The sequence below is a fragment of the Cervus elaphus genome, chromosome 23 (assembly GCF_910594005.1).
Source record: "Cervus elaphus chromosome 23, mCerEla1.1, whole genome shotgun sequence".
Taxonomy (NCBI): domain Eukaryota; kingdom Metazoa; phylum Chordata; class Mammalia; order Artiodactyla; family Cervidae; genus Cervus; species Cervus elaphus.
In genome coordinates this window covers 38309652-38321184 of record NC_057837.1, presented here as the reverse complement: position 1 = coordinate 38321184, position 11533 = coordinate 38309652, and the positions used below count along the sequence as shown (strand labels likewise).

The window sequence follows — 11533 nt, the reverse complement described above, 5'->3', positions numbered from 1 at the left end:
GGGAGGGGAGGTGCCTGCAGACAGCTGAGCGAGTCACTCAGAGGTGAGTCACTCATCTCTGCTCTGGGCAGTTGATTCTATCATCAACCTTTTCAGTCTCTAGCAGGCAGGTGGCCAGGCATGGACTTAGGGGCAGGAGTGGGAGGAAGAAGAACCCAGGAAGAGGCCTCTCAGGACCAGGGGAGATGCCCACTGAACACCCACAGGCAGGGGGTGGATGAAGTCCATTTGTTCTGGGAAGCTGCCCTGGCCCAGAAAGTGGCAAGTCTGGGTGGATTTTTCCAGAAGGAAACTGCTGTGAAGCCTGTGGGGCTCACACAAGTGTTTCTCATTGTGTCTTCAGTCCTCTGGAGCTGTCTGCACTGTCCACAGAGCTCTTGTCCCGCAGAGCGGGGCTGGGACAGAGTCAGGGCCCCAGACAGGCCAGTGTGGGCAAGCTGAGGAGGGCAGCAGGGGTCAGGACTGTCGGGAAGCCCCTGCGTCGCCAGAACTTTCAGCCCGAGTTCACTCTGGCCACGTCTGATCGTGACCCTCTGTCTACAAAAGACCCTTCTGATGTGACATAAAGGCCCAGCCCTCCTCACAACTGCAAAGCCCCACCTGATTTGCAGACGCTGCCCTGATGTGGTTTGCTCCCAAGGCATCCATACCCCACATGTGCTTCTGTAATGGGACTGCGTGGCCCAGGAGTCTGATCTCCCCTCGAATCCAGGCTGGCTTTGGTGACATGTTTGTAATCCATGGGATGGGACAAAGTGGCCCTGTGGATGGGTGCGGGTGGAACCTCCCTGCAGGGAGAGGAGGAAGCCTTGCTCTCTGCTCCCTCTAGTTTCTCCCAGGGTCGGTTGGTCTGTCTCCAGCTGCAGTGCTGGGAGAAGCCAAGCCATGTGCAGGAGGGGCCAGCTGAGCCCAGCCTTGAAGCCCTCCTGGCCCGGGAGCCAGGCAGGTGAATGAAGGAATCTCCAGATCCATGGTGACCAATAGGACCCTATGATGGATGGGAAGGTTCTATGTGGTCCAGAGGGGTGGACATCAACCACGTGGTAGCTCTGACTCAGAGCTACTTTGGGAGACTTAAAATGCTGAAGCCCAGGGACTCCCTTGGTGTCCAGTGGTTTAGACTCCTAGATCTACATGACCCCCCACCCCCAAGGTTCTAATTGCAGTGTAGGGGGTTCAGTGGACAGCACTCACCACTGGTTCTGATGTAGAGGCAGGATCAGAGCCCCTTGTTTAGGTGAATCCAGTCATTACCATGAGCCAGAGTGCTCATTAGACCCATTTTACAGATGAGGAACCATGAGTCTCAGCTGGACACAGGTCAAAGGGTGCCTATGGGAACCCTTGGTCCTCCTAGAGTGAGAAGCCAAGCTCAGAAGGCTGTGGCTCGGACCCCCCTGGGTTTTGGCGAGGAGGCCCTCAACTCCCCAGGAGATGGGTTCTGTCTCCCCAGGGCCTGGGCTGGGACCGCATCTAATCAGCCTAATGAGAGACTGAACCGCCCGCTCCTGCCCTGTGAGCGGCTCACTGCCCTTCCCTCTAATTTTGTCTCTTCAGCAGTCTCCCAGGACCTGGGGGCTGCAGTGGGAGTCCCCCCCCACCTTGCCTTGATGAAGGGGCTGCTTTTTCCAGTTGGCTGACTCTGGGGAGCGGGGACGGTGCAGAGCCCTGAAAGGGGAGGGAGAACCTATTGGCAAGTGCTCTAGCGTACAGCAGGAGGCAGTGGTCCACATAGTGCTGTTCTAGGTGCTTTTCCAGATGCCTTGTAGAATCATCACGACTGGAAAGAGAGCAGGGGCATGGCAGTCGGATGCCCAGTGTCTGACTCTGGGTGGTTCCCTCTCCTGCATCCCTGCCTTGTTTTGGGGTTTAATTCTGCTCATTTTCCTCCCGGGCTCGTTCCTCTGTGTCTCTTGGGGGTGAGGACTCTGATGCTTTCTCATCACCCAGTGGGTTGGCTTCTGCCTCCCTCCATCAGCCACTCCCAAAGCTCACACCTCTGCATATTTGCATGGGGACAAGGGTGGGGTGGGGGTGGGTGAGGTGCTGCGGTGGTTGGGGGGTTGCTCTGAGCACAACAGGAGGGCCAAGATGGGGAGCTTTGGGGCCTTTTGTGTGTACCTAAGGGGCGTTGGGACATCAGTCTTGTCCTGGGTAATAGTTCCAATTAGTTGGAGGAGCTGTGAGGACTGAGGGAGGTGGTCCAGGCAAAGGGTTTGGAAGCACAGTACTCAGCGCATAGTAGGTGCTTCTTGAAAGTGACGTTGTCCCCTTATTTGTCCCCACTGGCTCTTGGCTGAGGGCCACGCACGCAGCAGACTCCCAGTTAGCGCTGTTTGTTTCACTGGTTTGGAGCCTTTTAATAACAGGTGCTCAGACGCTCAGTTGTGTCCAAGTCTCTGCAGCCCCATGGACTGTAGCCGGCCAGGCTCCTCTGTCCATGGGATTCTCCAGGCAAGAATACTGGAGTGAGTTGCCATTCCCTTCTCCAGGGGATCTTCCTGACCCAGGGATCAAATGTCTTACATCTCCTTATTGAGTGTGAGATAGTGAAGGACAGGGAAGCCTGGCGTGCTGCAGTCCATGGGGTCGCAAAGAGTCAAACACGACTTAGCGACTAAACAATAACAAAAATATCTGGGAAGCCATTTACCTGGGAGCTAATTCTAGGAATTCCATCTCTGCCTGGGTTCCTATCTCAGGCATCCACAGGGCAGCCAGAGGTTGACAGGCTGTGACTTTTCTCTGGCCAGGCAGGCAGCCCCTGCAGCCCCTAGACCCCGCCCCGGGGGTGGGGGGCACCCCAGAAAACCCAGCACTTGGCCCGAAGGGGGCGAGTCAACCACATGAGCCCTCCGCTCCCCCTGCCCTGCTCTGTGGACACCCCACCCCCTGGGAGCCACTCTGGTCTCTGTCCCCCTGGACACTGCAGGTACCCTGGGATCAACACTGACCACCAAGGCTGCCTGCTGCTGCCCCTGCACACAGTGGGCCCTCTGTCCTGGGGGCCCAGCTGCTCCGCCAGGGAGAGACCCCACCCAGAAAGGGGCAGGAGCTGGGGATCCTCGGCCGTGGTGGGATGAGTTGGAGGTGGGGGTCCACAGGCCCAGACTCTGGCCCCCTCGCCTCCGCACCCCCTGCCAGGCCTCCTAGGCCAAACCCTCCTCCCTGAACCCCACGGGTGCTCTCGGGAGCACCAGAGGCTCGCACTTGGTGGTTTTCCTCCCCAGTTACAGAGGAGTCTGGCAGGTTACAGCCTGTGGGGTTGCAAAGAGTCAGACAGGACCAAGCACGCAAGCACTCGTGAATGACCAGTATCTACTTCAAGGGGCCACAGGGGCGAGAGGGAGGTTGAGGGGCAGGAGGCAGCTGCCCAGAGGTGGCAGGGCACCCCCTCCTTGCCCCTCTCCCTTAGACTCTGAAGGTCTCAGTGCAGAGGGGCCCCAAGGCCAAGGTCCAAGAGCCCTGCTGTTGGCTTCACACTGAACAAGGCTGAGCTAAGGTCAGCGTCGTGAGGCGCCAGGGATACTGGAGCTTCTACTGCAGGGAGGGCAGGTCAGGCGCAACCTTGAGCAGGAGAAAGGGTTCTGGTGGGGTCTCCCGGCTGGGGGTCCTGTAGGACCCAGGGCCAGGAAGCAGGAGGCGCCTCTATCCAGTGGTCTGAGGGAGCGCTGGACAGGGCGTGCCTCCAGTTACCCCCATCTCCTTGGACAAGTCACTCAGCCCCTGGTTTCCCGTCTGAAAAGTAAGAGTGGAAGTGTCCCCAGGGGTGGAAGCATCCCCAGTGGTGAATGGAGGGAAAGGGGACCACTAGGCAATATGGAGACCCATTCACACTCTAAAGGCATCAGCGTTCACAGGCAAAGACCAGGGCAGTGAGTGTCTGGAGTGAGGCAGGCCGAGGTGGGGATGCCCAGAATGAATCTACCCAGTGTGGTCTACAACTTGATGAACAGGAGTCACAGAAGCATGAGGCAAACCCATCACTCACTCTACCAACAGCCTGAACCACATGCTGGGCGCAAGGGACAGCAGGGGATGAAACACACACTGTCCTTGCCCTCCTGGACTTTATTCTGCTTGTAAGTGTGGGGGTTAGAGCGACGGTGAAAAAACGAGCAGGTTCATAGAGGTGTTGCGATGCTGCTTTGCTGAGACACATGTCTGGGAGGGTGAGCGGGGCTGGAGCCGATATTTTACCTGAAATTGCCAAGGGTGGCTTCACTCAGCAGAGGCCTGAGGGTAATGAGAGGCTGGTGGGTGTTTGCGAAGAGAGTCCAGGTGGAGGAAAAGGAAAGAAAGAGCAAGGATATTCAAGAGGGAGGGGACATACGTATACCCATGGCTGATTCCTGTTGATGTTCGGCAGAAATCAGCAAAATTCTGTAAAGCAATTATCCTTCATTTAAAAAATAAATTAAAAAAAGAGCAAGGATGATGGTTGTCCTGTGGGGCATTTTTAGTGTCTGTTAGCTAGTGCTGCGTAACAACCACTCCAGCACCTAGTAGCTTAAAATAACAGCTCTTGATTTTTAATGGCTAGACCCAGCCAGGCGGTACTTCTGGTACGTGGCATCACTCCACCAGCCAAGGTTGGCTGCCAGGCTGGCTGGGGCAGGGGCTTAGAATGACCGTCCCTGGGAAGGCTGGTCTTGGCTCTGTGGAGTCCTGGCCCCCAGCAAGCCTCACCCAGCTTATGCTCATGGCTGCTGGACAAGCTTCCCGAAGAGTGAGTCTGGGCTCGGAACTGGCACTGTCACTTTATTTTTTAATTAATTTTTATTGGAATATAATCGCTTTTACAATGTGCTCTTAGTTTCTACTGTACAACAAAGTGAGTTAGTCAGACGTATACATTTATCCCCTCCCTTTTGGATTTTCTTCCCATTTAAGTCACCACAGAGTACTGAGTAGAGTTCCCTGTGCTATACAGTAGGTTCTCGTTAATTATCTATTTTGTGTTAATACACAGTATCAATAGTGTATATGTTGATCCCAATCTCCCAATTCATCTCACCCTCCCAGCACTGTCACTTCTGATGTATTTTGTTAACTTACAAGATTCAAGGGGAGGGCTATTTGACCCAGCTTTTTGATGGAGGTGCTGCAAACATCAAGGCCACATTTGCAACTTCCTACAATCTCCTGTGTTGCAGGTGAGCAGCCAGGGCTCAGAGTGACCCATCCGAGGCCACATGGCCACGGAGACTGTAACTCAGCCTGGTTTATTTATTTTATTTTTTTATTTTTTACATTTTTATTTTATTTTATTTTTTTTAATTAGTTGGAAGCTAATTACTTCACAACATTTCAGTGGGTTTTGTCATACATTGATATGAATCAGCCATAGATTTACATGTATTCCCCATCCTGATACCCCCTCCCACCTCCCTCTCCACCTGATTCCTCTGGGTCTTCCCAGTGCACCAGGCCCGAGCACTTGTCTCATGCATCCCACCTGGGCTGGTGATCTGTTTCACCATAGATAGTATACATGCTGTTCTTTTGAAATATCCCACCCTCACATTCTCCCACAGAGTCAGCCTGGTTTAATGTCACAGTATGTGCTTTTTTCATGAAGACTTCTTGTCCCCCAAGTTTCTTAAATTGTTTCATTTCCCCCAAATTACATGTTAAGGGAGAAACTACAGAGAAGTAAGTGAAGTCATGGAGTGGCAGGACAGAGAGGTGAGACACCTAATAACCTTGCAGGCTTTCCTTCTGCACAAGTGTGACTCCCCCTTCCCCTGCTGACACCCTAACCCCATGGCCTCCTTCCCGGGCTAGAGATGGGGGTCCTATAGGCAGGGATGAGACCTCCCAGCCAGAGGGATGGTCTGGTCAACCTGGTAGAAGGAGGAAAAGGCATTCCTAGCCAAAGTGGTGGAAACAAGCTCACTGCTTCTGGGGGCTGGGAGAGGTGAGGTGGACGCCTGGCCCCTCCACCCTCCCTTGCTGCCCTCCCCCTGCACTCAAAACCAAAGGAAGCTGTGCCCGCCCACTTCCCACTCTGGGTCTCAAGTTACTTTTCTGTGAAATGGGTCTAATGGGCCTCACACCTGAATGGGCATAGGGTCACCGGGGAAGGTGCTAAAAATGCACAGTCTGAGGCTGCATCCCTGAGTGAATGGAGGGGTGTGGGGGTGGGAGGGCTAGAGGGAGGAAAGCACATTTTTACCCAGTGCCCCTGGGGGGCCTCTGATGACAGCCCCACTCCCATATCAAGAAGTTCCTTGTCCCCCGAGGATGCTGGCAGGACCCATGGCCCCAGGACCCATGAAGCACCCGCTGAAGCAGGATCATATTTACCTAGAATCTTCCAGACGTGGCACTTGTCATAGACCATGGGTGGCCCTTTGGGGCTACGCCTTTGCCAAACACCATCCACCGAGTCCCTGTCGTGGCTCCCGTCCTGGCCACTGACCCCAAGTACCCCAGCAGTATCTCAACCAAAAAGCCTTGAGGGCGACATGTGTAAGGGCCCCTCTCTCAGGCCCTGCGGAGGGGAGCTCCGTGGCCTGAGGATCTCAGGGCTCCCTCCAAGGACACGTTCTCAGCCTTGTGCTGCTCCTCACTCCGTCAATATTTGTTTCTCCCCTGGCTGCAAACAGCCCAGTATTTGCTTAAAGGGCTGAGCAGACGTGGCAGCCCTGGGGGCTCCCTCCTGTCTGCAAACAGGCTCCCCGGACAGCCCCGCCTCTGCCGGGCCCAGTCCAGCTCTACCAGGTCACTTCACGTTGAACCGGTCCTCTGGCCCCCCGCACGTTGGGTCTGGTCCCAAGCACATTCCCCCAAATGTCCCCTAAATGCTCCTGGTTGCAGCAGGGCTCCTGATCCCAGCTTGAACAAGCCACATGGAGGCTGTGGGGACAGGATGTGGTCTTGAAACAGATTTGCACGTGCTTTTCTAGGAAACCAGCTCCTGGCCTGGGCGGGTGCAGCACACAAGCCTAGGAAGCCCCAGCTGGGACCCCAGAGTTGTGAAATGCTATTATGAGTGTGTGACTGGCCCTCGGACAGGCCACTGAACATTTTTTTCTGCCAAATTTAATCATATTGGTGTAGTTCAGTCGTGTCTGACTCTTTGCGACCCCATGGACTGCAGCACACCAGGCTTCCCTGTCCTTCACCATCTCCTGGAGCTTGGTCAAACTCATGTCCATTGAGTCAGTGATGCCATCCAACCATCTCATCCTCTGTCATCCTGTTCAGATGGGATCTTGTAATTTTTACCTCCTCGGAACCTGGGGACCTTGACTCTTACCTCCCTCCCACACACAGCAGAATATTTTGAGGTCCGTTGCCCTAATTTTGAGCATTGCTCACATCAACACAGGTGTGGCGATTGTTCCTTTCCTAAGATGGACTTTAATGGCAAACTGGACATTTGCTGCTTCTTAAAAAACTTTTTCATTTTGAACTACATTTCAAGAAGTACTGGTAGTAAAGTTGCAAGGACAGTACAGAAAGCTTCCCATCCTCCTCTCCTAGCCTCCCCAAACTTAAAAACATGTAGCCAGTGGTCAAGTCAAAGTTTAACTCTGACACTAACACCCTGAGTCCAAGACGAGACCCTGCATGAACCTCGCCAGCTTTTCCACTAAAGTCTTTGGCTCCAAGAACACATCCAGGACCCCACATGTGCGTCTGCTTGTTCTATGTCCCTGCTGTGTTGCCCTTGGCAAAGGTTCCCAAGCTGTTCCTTGTCTGTCCAGACCTGAATACCCGCGAGGAGTGTTGACCGGTCACCTGGCCAAAGGCCCCTCAGCCCAGGGTTGATGGGGTCCTCACAACTGGGTGGAGGACCTGCGCCTGGCCAGGGCACTGCAGACGTGGAACCTGGGATCCCAGGCCACAGGGTCACCGTGTTGACTTGTGCAATGATGAGAGCCTGGCTCTCTGGGCTCCCCCAGTGGCTCAGCTGGTTAAAGAACCCGCCTGTCAGTGCAGGAGATGCAGGAAACGAGGGCTCAATCTCCTGGGTCTGGAAGATCCCCTGGAGAAGGGAATGGCTAACAAGTCCGATGTTCTTGCCTGGAGAATCCCATGGACAGAGGAGCCTGGTAGGCTACAGTCCCCGGGGTTGCAAAGAGTTGGACATGACTGAACTCACACATGTGTGCACACACTGGGCTCTCTGGTCAAGTGGTCCTAAGGGGCTTTCCTTCTGTGAGGTCATAGTCACTTCTCACCCCTGCCCCGTGAACAGACACCTCAGGAAAGATTCCTGGAGGCTGTTCTGGTGCATTTTCTCCTCAAACTTTCCATGGTTCTAGCCTCCATCAGCCAGCAGATCTTGTCTTCAACATTGCTCTGTTTTTCCCTCCCTCCTTACCTTCTTTTCTCTCTGTGTTGATCAGATTTACACAGCAAGAAAGAGCTGTCTCTTCTGCTCCATGGACTTATTTAATCAGGTAGCTATTTCTATCAAGGTGGACTTAGGGATCTTCTATTTTGTGAGTGATAATCTGATAGAATCATTTTTTATTTTATTCCCAGTTCTGCAGCCCTGGCTGCTAGGAGTGCCGTCAGGACTCCTGTGTCCTGTGAACCAGCCCCCATGTTTTCTGGCTCCTTATGGTTTCCCAGGATTTTGCTGCCCTTCCTTCTCACTTGGCTAATCATTAGATATTCTGCTCGGGTTCCGTGGGCCTTTGAGAGCAAGGTCACACCTTCTGTTTGATATCCATTATGGGCTAGACTATACATAAAACTTTTCCTTTGTTGACTGGTATGTATTGGCAGAGCTATGTCTTTGAAGGAATCCCTGCCACGTGGAGTTGGAAGTTGTGGTTTTTGTATGGGGAGCTGTTCAAACCAGGCAGAGTCCAAATCAGCTCCAAAATGACTGCCTTTTACAGTTTCTGTCCCTTCTATCTTGGAGTCCCCCCAGGGAGGCCCCTAGGGTCTGAAAGCTGGAGGACACCAGAGTCACCCGGACTAGGAGCTCCGTTTGTGCAGCACACGGGGTCGTGCCAAGAGGTCATGATGTTAACCTTAACCTTTGTTTACAAGCTTCACCTGATCTTACCAACTCCTGAGAGAGCTGGGAAGGTCCTTAGTTTGGGTTCCCTCAGAAGTTGACCTTGTTGCAAGGATTCAAGGGCAAGGGCTTTCTACTGGCAGTGATCCCTGGCGGGGGGCGGGGGGCGGGGGGCGTGGGGAAGGGAGACAGAGCTTAGGGTTAGAGTTAGTTCTGGCTTCTTATTCTGACTCCTCACAGCCCCACCTGCGTTCCCAGCCTGTTCTCCTGCTGAGTTCCTGGGCCTGGGCTTTCCTTCTGGGTCTGGAGTGAGAATTTTGGGCTGGGAGACCTGGGCTTTGCCATCAGCTGTCTGTGGTTCGTTGTGGGCCCCGGGTGCAGCCCTGCCTACTTGCACAAAGAGGGAATCATCCTGGTCTGGCCCACCTCCTGGAACCACCTCGGACTTCAAAGCAGGCGAGGTAAAAAAAGGGTTGTCACAGTCCAGGGCCTGGCTGACTTTCTGGGCTCCAAGAAATGGAAAGAGACAATGAACATATAAAAAGAAGTTCTACCTTCCTGGTTTTCGGGAACATGTGAGTTAAAAGTTCAACTGTGGGAATTCTCTGGTGGTCCAGTGGTTAGAACTCTGCTCTTACTGCCAAGGGCCCAGGTTCCATCTGTGGTGGGGAACCTAAGATCCTGCACAGGATGGCAAAAAGAAAAGAAAATACTAGTGATTGGTGTGGGTGTGTGGAGGTGGGGGGAGGCTGTCTTAGCCCCTTTGAGGGGTAAGTTGACACAGTCTATTATAATACAAAAATGTCCACATCCTATAACCAAGAGAATCACTTCTTTGAATCTGCAGAAGCGTGACATCGTGGGTGTGTGAGGCTGGTCACAAAAGCACTACTTCTCCATGATCCTGAGCAAGCTCCAGCCTTCATTTCCAACCTGTCACAAACTAGTACAATTTTACTCTTACAGTAGAAATGAATTGCTAGAGGAATAAAGTTTTTAAAACACAAAAGGCTTACAAAATACAAGCCCATATTGTGAGATTTGACATAGCATCACTCTACCAAACTGCTATAGAAGTTTCTCAGTGTTTATCCCCAGCCTGGGGCACAGGACCACAGACCCTGGGCTGTGATGCTCAGCTGTGCTGCCTGCAAAACAAACAGGAAAGAACCTAAATATTTATTAATCGAAGAATGACTATATAAACATGTTATGTCCACAGTATAAAATCCAGGTAAGAGTAAAAAAATAAAGATGAGAAATTTATCAGACCTAACATGGAAAAGTGGCTCAGACTCAGAACTGAAAAGATGCAGTGTTCTTATGTGTTAAATGTAAAAAAAAAAAAACAGGAAAAAGCAAACAACCCACAATAAAACAGCATTTTATGTGTCCTATGGGCTTGTGAATACATGTGAAAATGTATAAAAACGGGAGTGGAGACACGGCTGTCTGGTACAGACCCCTTGTTTGGTCGCACGTCACTTCATTGTGCTTTGCGGGCATTGCTTTTTTTTTTTTTTTCCACAAATTCGGCGTTTGTGCCAACCCCACGTTGAACATGTCTGTTGGTGCCACTTTCTCAGCAGCAATTTGCTCACCTCATGTCTCTGTCACATTTGGGTAATTCTTCCAATATTTCAGAATTTTTCATTATTATCATGTTTGTGATGGTGATCTGTGAGTGGTGATCTTCAGTGTTAGTACTGCAAAAGATTATGACTCCTTGAAGGCTCAGATGATGGCTATCATTTTTTATCAAGAAAGAACTTTTTTGGGGAGACTGCACCACGTGCATATGAAAATTTATTACTATTGTGCTTTCATCATCAGAATGTATGAGCTTGGTCTTTCCTTCTTACTTTTGTATAAGGTCAAAACAGATACATTGGCTACTTTGATAACCTTAAAGTGGACTCCAGGAATGTCGCCAATAGCATGCTCTTTGTGACCAAAGCCAGCAACCAGAGCTTCATCATTTTCTTCAATAAAATTTAAGCAACCATCACTGAGTACAAAGGCTGTGTTTTTTTTTTTTTTTTTTTTTTAACCGTTCTTGATTAGCTGAACCCTGGCACACTTCCTGATGGCAGAATCTGGCTGTTTGGTTTCAACCCCTACTTTTTCGAGCACAATTCCCTTGACATGAGACGCGCCTCCGAAAGGGTTGGCCTTCAGTGTTGTGCCCACAAGGGCTTCCTTGTACTGTTTATCACGCCACTTCTGGACTTGTCAGTGGCTACGGAGCTTCCTGGCAGTATGAAGACTGTGACTCTTGCCCATCCTGCCAGCATCACAGGCCTGAGTGAAAAGGAAAGTACTTTATAATTAAGGTATATACATTGTCTTTTGGACATAATGCTATCACACACTTTATAATAGACAGTGTGAACATCTTTATGTGCCCTGGGAAACCAAAAGAATTAGTGTGACCTGCTTTATTGCTGTGGTCTGGGACCAAGTCTGCAGTATCTCCAAGGAAGGGCTGCCTGTATTGGGAATGGTGAGTAAAGGGGGAATCTTTCATAAGGGCTTAATGTTTATGAAAAG

General features: G+C 51.8%; 1 pseudogene; it reads right to left on the bottom strand.

The window, feature by feature from the left end:
* Window positions 1–10676: 10676 nt before the first annotated feature.
* Window positions 10677–11266, bottom strand: LOC122681205 (annotated as a pseudogene).
* Between the last annotated feature and the right edge of the window lie 267 nt (window positions 11267–11533).